We start from the raw sequence: 12,621 nt of genomic DNA, 5'->3' as shown, positions 1-12,621 counted from the left end.
TCCCTGGTGGAGGTTGCTGAGGTAGTTAAACAACTCCACAGTGGCAAAGCCCCAGGAATTGATGAGATCCGTCCAGAAATGCTTAAAGCTCTGGGTGTGGAGGGGGTTGTCTTGGTTGACACGCCTCTTCAACATTGCGTGGAAGTCTGGGACGGTGCCTAAGGAGTGGCAGACCGGGGTGGTGGTTCCCCTTTTTAAAAAGGGGGACCAGAGGGTGTGTGCCAATTACAGGGGGTATCACACTTCTCAGCCTCCCGGTAAAGTCTACTCCAAGGTGCTGGAAAGGAGGGTTCGGTCGATAGTCGAATCTCAGGTTGAAGAGGAACAATGCGGATTCCGTCCTGGTCGTGGAACAACGGACCAGATCTTTACTCTCGCAAGGATCCTGGAGGGAGCCTGGGAGTATGCCCAACCAGTCTACATGTGTTTTGTGGATCTGGAGAAGGCGTATGACCGGGTGCCCCGGGAGATACTGTGGGAGGTGCTGCGGGAGTACGGGGGTGAGGGTCCCTTCTCAGGGCCATCCAATCTCTGTACGACCAAAGCGAGAGCTGTGTCCGGGTTCTCGGCAGTAAGTCGGACTCGTTTCAGGTGAGAGTTGGCCTCCGCCAGGGCTGCGCTTTGTCACCAATCCTGTTTGTAGTATTTATGGACAGGATATCGAGGCGTAGTCGGGAGTGGAGAGGGGTTGCAGTTCGGTGGGCTGGGGATCTCATCGCTGCTTTTTGCAGATGATGTGGTCCTGATGGCATCATCGGCCTGTGACCTTCAGCACTCACTGGATCGGTTCGCAGCCGAGTGTGAAGCGGCTGGGATGAGGATCAGCACCTCTAAATCGGAGGCCATGGTTCTCAGCAGGAAACCGATGGAGTGCCTTCTCCAGGTAGGGGAATGAGTCCTTACCCCAAGTGAAGGAGTTCAAGTACCTTGGGGGTCTTGTTCGCAGTGAGGGGACAATGGAGCGGGAGATTGGTCGGAGAATCGGCACAGCAGGTGCGGTATTACATTCAATTTATCGCACCGTTGTGACGAAAAGAGAGCTGAGCCAGAAGGCAAAGCTCTCAATCTACCGGTCAGTTTTTGTTCCTACCCTCACCTATGGTCATGAAGGCTGGGTCATGACCGAAAGAACAAGATCCAGGGTACAAGCAGCCGAAATGGGTTTCCTCAGGAGGGTAGCTGGCGTCTCCCTTAGAGATAGGGTGAGAAGCTCAGTTATCCGTGAGGAGCTCGGAGTAGAGCCGCTGCTCCTTTGCGTCGAAAGGAGCCAGTTGAGGTGGTTCGGGCATCTGGTAAGGATGCCCCCTGGGCGCCTCCCTAGGGAGGTGTTCCAGGCACGTCCAGCTGGGAGGAGGCCTCGGGGGAGACCCAGGACTAGGTGGAGGGATTATATCTCTAACCTGGCCTGGGAACGCCTCGGGATCCCCCAGTCGGAGCTGGTTAATGTGGCCCGGGAAAGGGAAGTTTGGGGTCCCCTGCTGGAGCTGCTACCCCCGCGACCCGACCCTGGATAAGCAGATGAAGATGGATGGATGGATGGACACACACTATAACTTTTTTTTCCGAAATAGTATACCATGACTTTTTAACATAGTATACTGACTTTTTTCACATACTATGACTTTTTTATGACTTTTTTCAACATACTACACAAAAACTTTTTGACATACTATACTATGGCTTTTTTCAACATACTATACTAAAACCTTTTGACATACTATACTATGGCTTTTTATGATTTTTTCAACTAGTATAAGATTACTTTTTCCACATGCTATCCTATGACTTTTTTCAACATACTATACTATGACTTTTTTATGTATACTATACTATACTATCTATACTAATACATATAGTATGTACTCCACCGCCGAGAGCACCCTAACGTACTGCATCACGGCGTGGTTCTCACACTGCACTGAGGCAGAACGGAAGAAGCTCCGTGTGCGGTCAACACCGCTCAGAGGATCATCGGCTGCATCCTCCCCTCCCTGAAGGACATCAATTGCGCTGCCTCAGCAGAGCTAAGGCAATCATCAAAGACTGCTCCCATCCTGCCTACCCCCGTTTGACCCGCTGCCCTCTGGCAGGCTCTACAGGTCAATCAGGACCAGGACAAACAGCCTCAGGAACAGCTTCTGTCCAAAAGCCATCACCACACTGAACACAAAAAACTCACTAGCACCCCCCCCCCCGCACGCACACACATTCACATACGGACCATGTGCAATAATAAGTACTTTTAGTGTGTATATTTCTTTCTATTTTTGTGTGTGTATATATATATATATATCTCTATATCTTTCCAATTATGTGTGTATATGAATGTTGTGTGTATATTTCTTTCTAATTTGTTGTTTTACTATTTATTTCTTGTCTGTTAGATTTTAGATTTATGATACTAGGTGAAATACTGCTAAAAATTTCGTTGTTCATTTTGTACAATGCCAATAAATCTTTTGATTCTGATGATTCTGATGACTTTTTTAGGACATACTATACTATAGCGTTTTTTGACATACTATACTATGGCTTTTTTATCACTTTCTTTGACATACTATACTAAGGCGTTTTTTATCACTTTTTTCATCCTTCAGCAAGACACTGAGCACTGCTGAAAAACATAAAAGCACCAATTATGAACATATACATATACATATATATATATATATATATATATATATATATATATATATATACATACATACATACACACACACACACATACACACACACATACATATATACACACATATATATATATATATACATCTCATTTTTTGCAATACTATGGCTTTGATATGGCTTTTTGCAATTACTATAACTTTTCAGACTTTTTCGACATACAATACTATGGCTTTTTATCACTTTCTTCCACATACTATATTATGGCTTTTTATAACTTTCTTCAACATACTATACTATGGCTTTTTTATCACTTTTTTCGACATACTATACTATGACTTTTTTTATCAAATGTACAGTACTATTTTCGACATACTATACTATGGCTTTTTATCACTTTCTTCGACATACTATACTAAGGCGTTTTTTATCACTTTTTTCATCCTTCAGCAAGACACTGAGCACTTCTAAAAAACATAAAAGCACCAATTATGAACATATATATCTCATTTTTTGCCATACTATGGCTTGTATATGCCTTACTATAACTTTTCAGACTTTTTCAACATACTATATATACTATGGCTTTTTTATCACTTTTTTCGACGTATTATACTATGGCTTTTTAATCACTTTAGTTGACATACAATACTATGGCTTTTTATCATTTTCTTCGACATACTATACTATGGCTTTTTTATCACTATTTTCGACATACTATACTATGGCTTTTTTTAATCAATATTTTCGACATACTATACTATGGTTTTTTTATCACTATTTTCGACATACTATGGCTTTTTTTTATCACTTTCTTCGACATACTATACTATGGCTTTTTTATCACTATTTTAGACATACTTTACTATGGGTTTTTTTTATCGCTTTTATCGACATACTATACTATGGCTTTTTTTAATCAATATTTTCGACATACTATACTATGCTTATTTTAATAAATATTTTCGACATACTATACTATGGCTTTTGATCACTTTCTTCGACATACTATACTATGGCTTTTTTATCACTATTTTCGACATACTATACTATGGCTTTTTTATCACTATTTTCGACATACTATACTATGGCTTTTTTATCACTATTTTTCGACATACTTTACTATGGCTTTTTTATCACTATTTTCGACATACAATACTATGGCTTTTTTTAAATCACTTTCTTCAACATACTATACTATGGCTTTTTTTAATCAATATTTTCGACATACTATACTATGGCTTTTTTATCACTTTTTTCGACATACTATGGCTTTTTTTTATCACTTTCTTCGACATACTACACTATGGCTTTATCACTATTTTTGACATACTATACTATGGCTTTTTTTTATCACTTTTATCGACATACTATACTATGGCTTTTTATCACTTTCTTCGACATACTATACTATGGCTTTTTTATCACTTTTTTCGACATACTATACTATGGCTTTTTATCACTTTTTTCGACAAACAATACTATGGCTTTTTTATCACTTTTTTCGACATACTATACTATGGCTTTTTATCACTTTCTTCGACATACTATACGATGGTATTTTTATCACTTTTTTCGACATACTATACTATGGCTTTTTATCACTATTTTCGACATACTATACTATGGCTTTTTTATCACTATTTTCGACATACTTTACTATGGCTTTTTTATCACTATTTTCGACATACTATACTATGGCTTTTTTATCACTTTTTTCAACATATTATACTATGGCTTTTTTATCACTTTTTTCGACATACTATACCATGGCTTTTTTTTATCAATATTTTCGACATACTATACTATGGCTTTTATCACTTTCTTCGACATACAATACTATGGCTTTTTTATCTCTATTTTTCAACATACTATACTATGGCTTTATTTTTAATCAATATTTTCGACATACTATACCATGGCTTTATTATCGCTTTTTTCGACATACTATACTGTGGCTTTTTCAACATACTATACTATGGCTTTTTTATCAATTTTTTCGACATACTATACTATGGCACTTTTATCACTTTTTTCGACATACTATACTATGGCTTTATTATCACTTTTTTCGACATACTATACTATGGCTTTTTTCGACATACTGTACTTTGGCTTTATCATCACGTTTTTCGACATACTATACTATGGCTCTTTTATCACCTTTTTTGACATACTATATTATGGCTTTTTTAAAATGTTTTTCGACATACTATACTATGGCTGTTTTATCACTTTTTTTGACATTCTATGCTAGGGCTTTTTTTCGACATACTATACTATGGCTTTTTTGACATACTATACTATGGCTTTTTTATCACTTTTTTCGACATACTATACTATGACTTCATCATCACTTTTTTCGACATACTATACAATGGCTTTATTATCGCTTTTTTCGACATACTATACTGTTGCTTTTTTATCACTATTTTCGACATACTATACTATGGCTTTTTTTATCAATATTTTCGACATACTATACTATGGCTTTTTTATCACTTTCTTCGACATACTATACTATGGCTTTTTTGTCACTATTTTCGACATACTATGCTATGGCTTTTTATCACTTTCTTCGACATATTATACTATGGCTTTTTATCACTTTTTTCGACATACTATATCTATGGCTTTTTTTAATCACTTTTTTTCGACATACTATACTATGGCTTTTTTTCGACATACTATACTATGCCGTTTTTATATTTTTTTTTCGACATACTATACTATGCCGTTTTCATAATTTTTTCAACATACTATACTATGCCTTTTTTATCACTTTTTCAACATACTATACTATGGCTTTTTATCACTTTCTTCGACATACTATACTATGGCTTTTTTATCACTTTCTTCGACATACTATACTATGGCTTTTTTTATCACTCGACATACTATACTATGGCTTTTTTATCACTTTTTTTCGACATACTATACTATGGCTTTTTTATCAGACATACTATACTATGGCTTTTTTATCACTTTTTTCGACATACTATACTATGGCTTTTTTTTAATCACTATTTTCGACATACTATACTATGGCTTTTTTAATCACTTTTTTCGACATACTATACTATGGCTTTTTATCACTTTCTTCGACATACTATACTATGGCTTTTTTATCACTTTCTTCGACATACTATACTATGGCTTATTTTAAATCACTTTTTTCGACATACTATACTATGGCTTTTTTTATCTTTTTTTTTGCATACATACTATACTTTTTTAATCACTTTTTTTCGACATACTATACTATGGCTTTTTTATCACTTTTTTCGACATACTATACTATGGCTTTTTTATCACTTTTTTTCGACATACTATACTATGGCTTTTTTATCACTTTTTTCGACATACTATACTATGGCTTTTTTTCATAATCACTATCTCGACATACTATACTATGGCTTTTTTATCACTTTTTTTTCGACATACTATACTATGGCTTTTTTTATCACTTTTTTCGACATACTATACTATGGCTTTTTTATCACTTTTTTCGACATACTATACTATGGCTTTTTTTATCACTTTTTTCGACATACTATACTATGGCTTTTTTTATCACTTTTTTCGACATACTATACTATGGCTTTTTTTAAATCACTTTTTTTCGACATACTATACTATGGCTTTTTTATCACTATTTTTCGACATACTATACTATGGCTTTTTTGTATCACTTTTTTCGACATACTATACTATGGCTTTTTTATCACTTTTTTTCGACATACTATACTATGGCTTTTTTTATCACTTTTTTTCGACATACTATGGCTTTTTTTTAATCAATTTTTTCGACATACTATACTATGGCTTTTTTATCACTTTCTTCGACATACTATACTATGGCTTTTTTTATCACTTTTTTCGACATACTATACTATGGCTTTTTTTATCACTATTTTTCGACATACTATACTATGGCTTTTTTTTTATCACTTTTTTTCGACATACTATACTATGGCTTTTTTTTTATCACTTTTTTCGACATACTATACTATGGCTTTTTTTTATCACTTTTTTTCGACATACTATACTATGGCTTTTTTATCACTTTTTTTCGACATACTATACTATGGCTTTTTTTTTATCACTTTTTTCGACATACTATACTATGGCTTTTTTTTAATCACTATTTTTCGACATACTATACTATGGCTTTTTTTATCACTTTTTTTTCGACATACTATACTATGGCTTTTTTATCACTATTTTTCGACATACTATACTATGGCTTTTTTTATCACTTTTCTTTCGACATACTATACTATGGCTTTTTTATCACTTTTTTCGACATACTATACTATGGCTTTTTTATCACTTTTTTCGACATACTATACTATGGCTTTTTTTTATCACTATTTTTCGACATACTATACTATGGCTTTTTTATCACTTTTTTCGACATACTATACTATGGCTTTTTTATCACTTTTTTCGACATACTATACTATGGCTTTTTTTATCACTATTTTTCGACATACTATACTATGGCTTTTTTTATCACTATTTTCGACATACTATACTATGGCTTTTTTATCACTTTTTTCGACATACTATACTATGGCTTTTTTTATCACTTTTTTCGACATACTATACTATGGCTTTTTTTATCACTTTTTTTCGACATACTATACTATGGCTTTTTTTATCACTTTTTTCGACATACTATACTATGGCTTTTTTATCACTTTTTTTTTCGACATACTATACTATGGCTTTTTTTTTATCACTATTTTTCGACATACTATACTATGGCTTTTTTTATCACTTTTTTTCGACATACTATACTATGGCTTTTTTATCACTATTTTCGACATACTATACTATGGCTTTTTTTATCACTTTTTTCGACATACTATACTATGGCTTTTTTTATCACTTTTTTCGACATACTATACTATGGCTTTTTTTTATCACTATTTTCGACATACTATACTATGGCATTTTTATCACTTTTTTCGACATACTATACTATGGCTTTTTTATCACTTTCTTCGACATACTATACTATGGCTTTTTTTATCACTTTTTTCGACATACTATACTATGGCTTTTTTATCACTTTTTTCGACATACTATACTATGGCTTTTTTTTATCACTTTTTTTCGACATACTATACTATGGCTTTTTTTTAATCACTATTTTTCGACATACTATACTATGGCTTTTTTATCACTTTTTTCGACATACTATACTATGGCTTTTTTTTATCACTATTTTTCGACATACTATACTATGGCTTTTTTATCACTTTTTTCGACATACTATACTATGGCTTTTTTATCACTATTTTTCGACATACTATACTATGGCTTTTTTATCACTTTCTTCGACATACTATACTATGGCATTTTTATCACTTTTTTCGACATACTATACTATGGCTTTCTCATCACTATTTTCGACATACTATGGCTTTTTTTAATCAATATTTTCGACATACTATACTGGCTTTTTTATCACTTTCTTCGACATACTATGGCTTTTTTATCACTTTTTTCGACATATACTATGGCTTTTTTATCACTATTTTTCGACATACTATACTATGGCTTTTTTTTATCACTTTTTTCAACATACTATACTATGGCTTTTTTATCACTTTTTTCAACTTACTATGCTGTGGCTTATTTTAAATCAACTTTTTGACATACTATACTATGGCTTTTTTATCACTTTTTTCAACTTACTATGCTATGGCTTTTTTTTAATCAACATTTTTGACATACTATACTATGGCTTTTTATCACTTTTTTCGACATACTATACTATGGCTTTTTTTATCACTTTTCTTTCGACATACTATACTATGGCTTTTTTATCACTTTCTTCGACATAATATACTATGGCTTTTTTTATCACTATTTTCAACATACTATACTATGGCTTTTTATGACTTTCTTCGACATACAATACTATGGCTTTTTTTAAATCTCTTTTTTCAACATACTATACTATGGCTTTATTTTTAATCAATATTTTCGACATACTATACTATGGCTTTTTTATCACTTTTTTCAACATATTATACTATGGCTTTTTTATCACTTTTTCGACATACTATGGCTTTTTTTATCACTTTTTTCGACATACTACGGCTTTTATTTAATCAATATTTTCGACATACTATACTATGGCTTTTATCACTTTCTTCGACATATTATACTATGGCTTTTTATCACTTTCTTCGACATATTATACTATGGCTTTTATCACTTTCTTCGACATACTATACTATGGCTTTTTTATCACTATTTTCGACATACTATACTATGGCTTTTTTATCACTATTTTCGACATACTATACTATGGCTTTTTATCACTATTTTCGACATACTATACTATGGCTTTTTCATCACTATTTTCGACATACTATACTATGGCTTTTTTATCACTTTCTTCGACATACTATGCTATAGCTTTTTTTAAATCACTTATTTCAACATACTATACTGTGGCTTTTTTATAAACATAATATACTATGGCTTTTTCATCACTTTTTTCGACATACAATACTATGGCTTTATTTTTTTATCACTATTTTCGACATACTATACTATGGCTTTTTTTAATCACTTTTTTCGACATACTATACTATGGCTTTTTATAACGTTCTTCGACATACTATACTATGGCTTTTTTTATCACTTTTTTCAACATACTATACTATGGCTTTTTTTTATCAATTTTTTCGACATACCATACTATGGCTTTTTTTTAATCAATATTTTCGACATACTATACTATGGCTTTTTTATCACTTCCTTCGACATACTATACTATGGCTTTTTTATCACTTTTTTCAACATACTATACTATGGCTTTTTTATCACTATTTTCGACATACTATACTATGGCTTTTTTATCACTTTTTTCGACATACTATACTATGGCTTTTTTATCACTATTTTCGACATACTATACTATGGCTTTTTTATCACTTTCTTCGACATACTATACTATGGCTTTTTTATCACTATTTTCGACATATTATACTATGGCTTTTTATAACGTTCTTCGACATACTATACTATGGCTTTTTTATCAATATTTTCGACATACCATACTATGGCTTTTTTTAATCAATATTTTCGACATACTATACTATGGCTTTTTTTATCACTATTTTCGACATACTATACTATGGCTTTTTATCACTTTCTTCGACATACTATACTAAGGCGTTTTTTATCACTTTTTTCATCCTTCAGCAAGACACTGAGCCCTTCTGAAAAACATAAAAGCACCAATTATGAACATATATATCTCATTTTTTGCCATACTATGGCTTGTATATGCCTTTTTGCAATTACTATAACTCTTCAGACTTTTTCAACATACTATATATACTATGGCTTTTTTATCACTATCACCATTTATGGTATTTTTATTATTTTTTATTATTCATATTTGATATTGTATTGCCATCATTGGTATTATTACTAATTTGCTTAATATTGGCTTAGCAACTTTAAAAAGTGTCTGCTAAATACAATAACCATAACCCTTCCCAAAAGCTACAATAAAGCTGAGAGTAGTATATGCCCTGGAAAAGAGCACCAATACAAGAGAAGCTAATTAAGCAATTCAAGGAACACTGATGCTTTTACTGATTTTATAGACCACACAGACTTTTCAGCTACCCAACAGGATAACCGCTAGAATTTTCAATGTAAGCTTAAGCAGTTAGGTTACCTGACATTCCTGTCATGGTCACTCTCTTCCTCGGCTTCTTCCCTGTCATGATGTTGTTTCTGCTTCTCTGCATAGCGAGCCACCTCTCCTCCTCCTCTACTTCAGGTAATGCTGATGTTGAAGCAGCTACTACAGCCCCAAACATGTCCGACATGTTGGCACATTTTGAGGAATCCGCCTGTAGATTCTTAATCTTTTTCTCCCGTAATTTCTCGGCACCTCCCTTGCGCTTTGGTGGTCGTTTGTCCATTTTAACGTGGATGCTAAACTTCCAGCATAACTATTACAGCTTGTGTTTCAGGGCCGGGAGGCGTGGCCATAGTGGGATTCGTAAATTTGCGGACCGGAGTGGGAAGGCGGTTCCTGGATTTGATTGGGTCAGGCCAGTGCCAATAAAGAAAATTAATCAATGTGCCACTGTGCGTTCCTTATGGGCCGGCGCGGCCCACCGGGAAAATGCCCGGTATGCCAGATGGCCAGTCCAGCCCTGAGCACCAATTACAAACATATATATTCCATGATAAAGTGTCCTTCAGCAAGACACTGAACACTTCTGAGAAACGTAAAAGCACCAATTATGAACATGTATATCCCATTTTTTGTTATTTTATGTTTTGTTTTTTTTATGGCACATAACTTTTATGACTTTTTTCAACATACTATACTATGACTTTTTTTATTACTTTTTTCAACATACTATATCATGACTATTAGCAACATACTATACTATGACCTTTTTTCGACATACTATACTATGACTTTTTTCTGATTTTTTTTAACATACTATATACTATATATTTTTGATTTATTTGGGGGGCTTTTTCCCTTTATTTCAGAGTGATAGTGGATAGACAGGAAAGGTGGGAGACCTCCTCCTGTCTGCATGATAAAGTGTCCTTCAGCAAGACACTGAACACCTCTGAGAAACGTAAAAGCACCAATTATGAATATATATATCCCATTTTTTGTCATATTATGGCTTTTATAAGCCTTTTTGCACATAATATACTATAACTTTTATGACTTTTTTCATATGTATGTTTTTTTCGACATACTATACTATGACTTTTTAATGACTTTTCCGACATACTATTACTTATTTCTGCATTACTTTACTATGACTATTTTCTACATATAATACTATGAAATCATAGTTGACCAGTTATGTTGTTAGTACAGTGGTTAAACATTGGGCTAAATAGCTCAAGAAGCATGTTTTCCTTTAACAACAAAGGTTGACAGTTCAATCCCCACCTCCTCCTGTCTGCATGATAAAGTGTCCTTCAGCAAGACACTGAACACCTCTGAGAAATGTAGAAGCACCAATTATGAACATATATATCCCATTTTTTATCATACTATGGCTTTTATATGCCTTTTTGCACATACTATACAATAACCTTTCGGACTTTTTCAACATACTATACCATGACTTTTTCGACATACTACACTATGAGTTTTTATGACTTTTTTCAACATACTATACTATGACTTTTTTATGACTTTTTCAACATCCTATACTATGACTTTTTATGATTTTTGTCACATATATCCTATTACTTGTTTCTGACTTACTATACTATGACAATTTTCTACATACAATACTATGAAATCATAAAGCCCATACATGTTATGCTATAAGTATTGGGCTGATGTGGCTCAAGAAGCAGAGCATGTTTTCCTTTACTATGACTTTTTTTATTACTTTTTTACGACATACTATACTATAGCTTCTTTATCACTTTTTCTAACATATTACACTATGACTTTTTTCAACTACTATAAGATGACTTTTTCGACATATTATACTATGACCTTTTAACATACTATGACTTTTTTTTTTACTTTTTTCAACATTCTAGACTGACTTTTTTTGACATACTATGTTTTTTTTAACATACTATACTATGACTTTATAGGCACTCCATCGGTTTCCTGCTGAGAACCATGGCCTCAGATTTAGAGGTGCTGATCCTCATCCCAGCCACTTCACACTCGGCTGCGAAGTTACAGTATATGTCATAAAAAAGTCATAGTATAGTATGCCATCAAAAGGTTATAGTATGTCATAAAAAAGTATATAGTATGCCATAAAAAAGTCATAGTATAGTATGTTATAAAAAGTCATAGTATTGTGCCGTAAAAATGTCGTAGTATAGTATGCCAAAAAAAAAAACTATATAAAGTCGTAAAAGTTGTAAAAAAGTCATAGTATAGTATGCCATAAAAAACTCGTAAAAAAGTCATAGTATGCCATTTAATGTCATATTATAGTTTGTCAAAAA

Source organism: Sander vitreus, chromosome 1 (genome assembly GCF_031162955.1).
Source record: "Sander vitreus isolate 19-12246 chromosome 1, sanVit1, whole genome shotgun sequence".
Lineage (NCBI taxonomy): Eukaryota > Metazoa > Chordata > Actinopteri > Perciformes > Percidae > Sander > Sander vitreus.
This window is presented reverse-complemented; position numbering follows the sequence as displayed.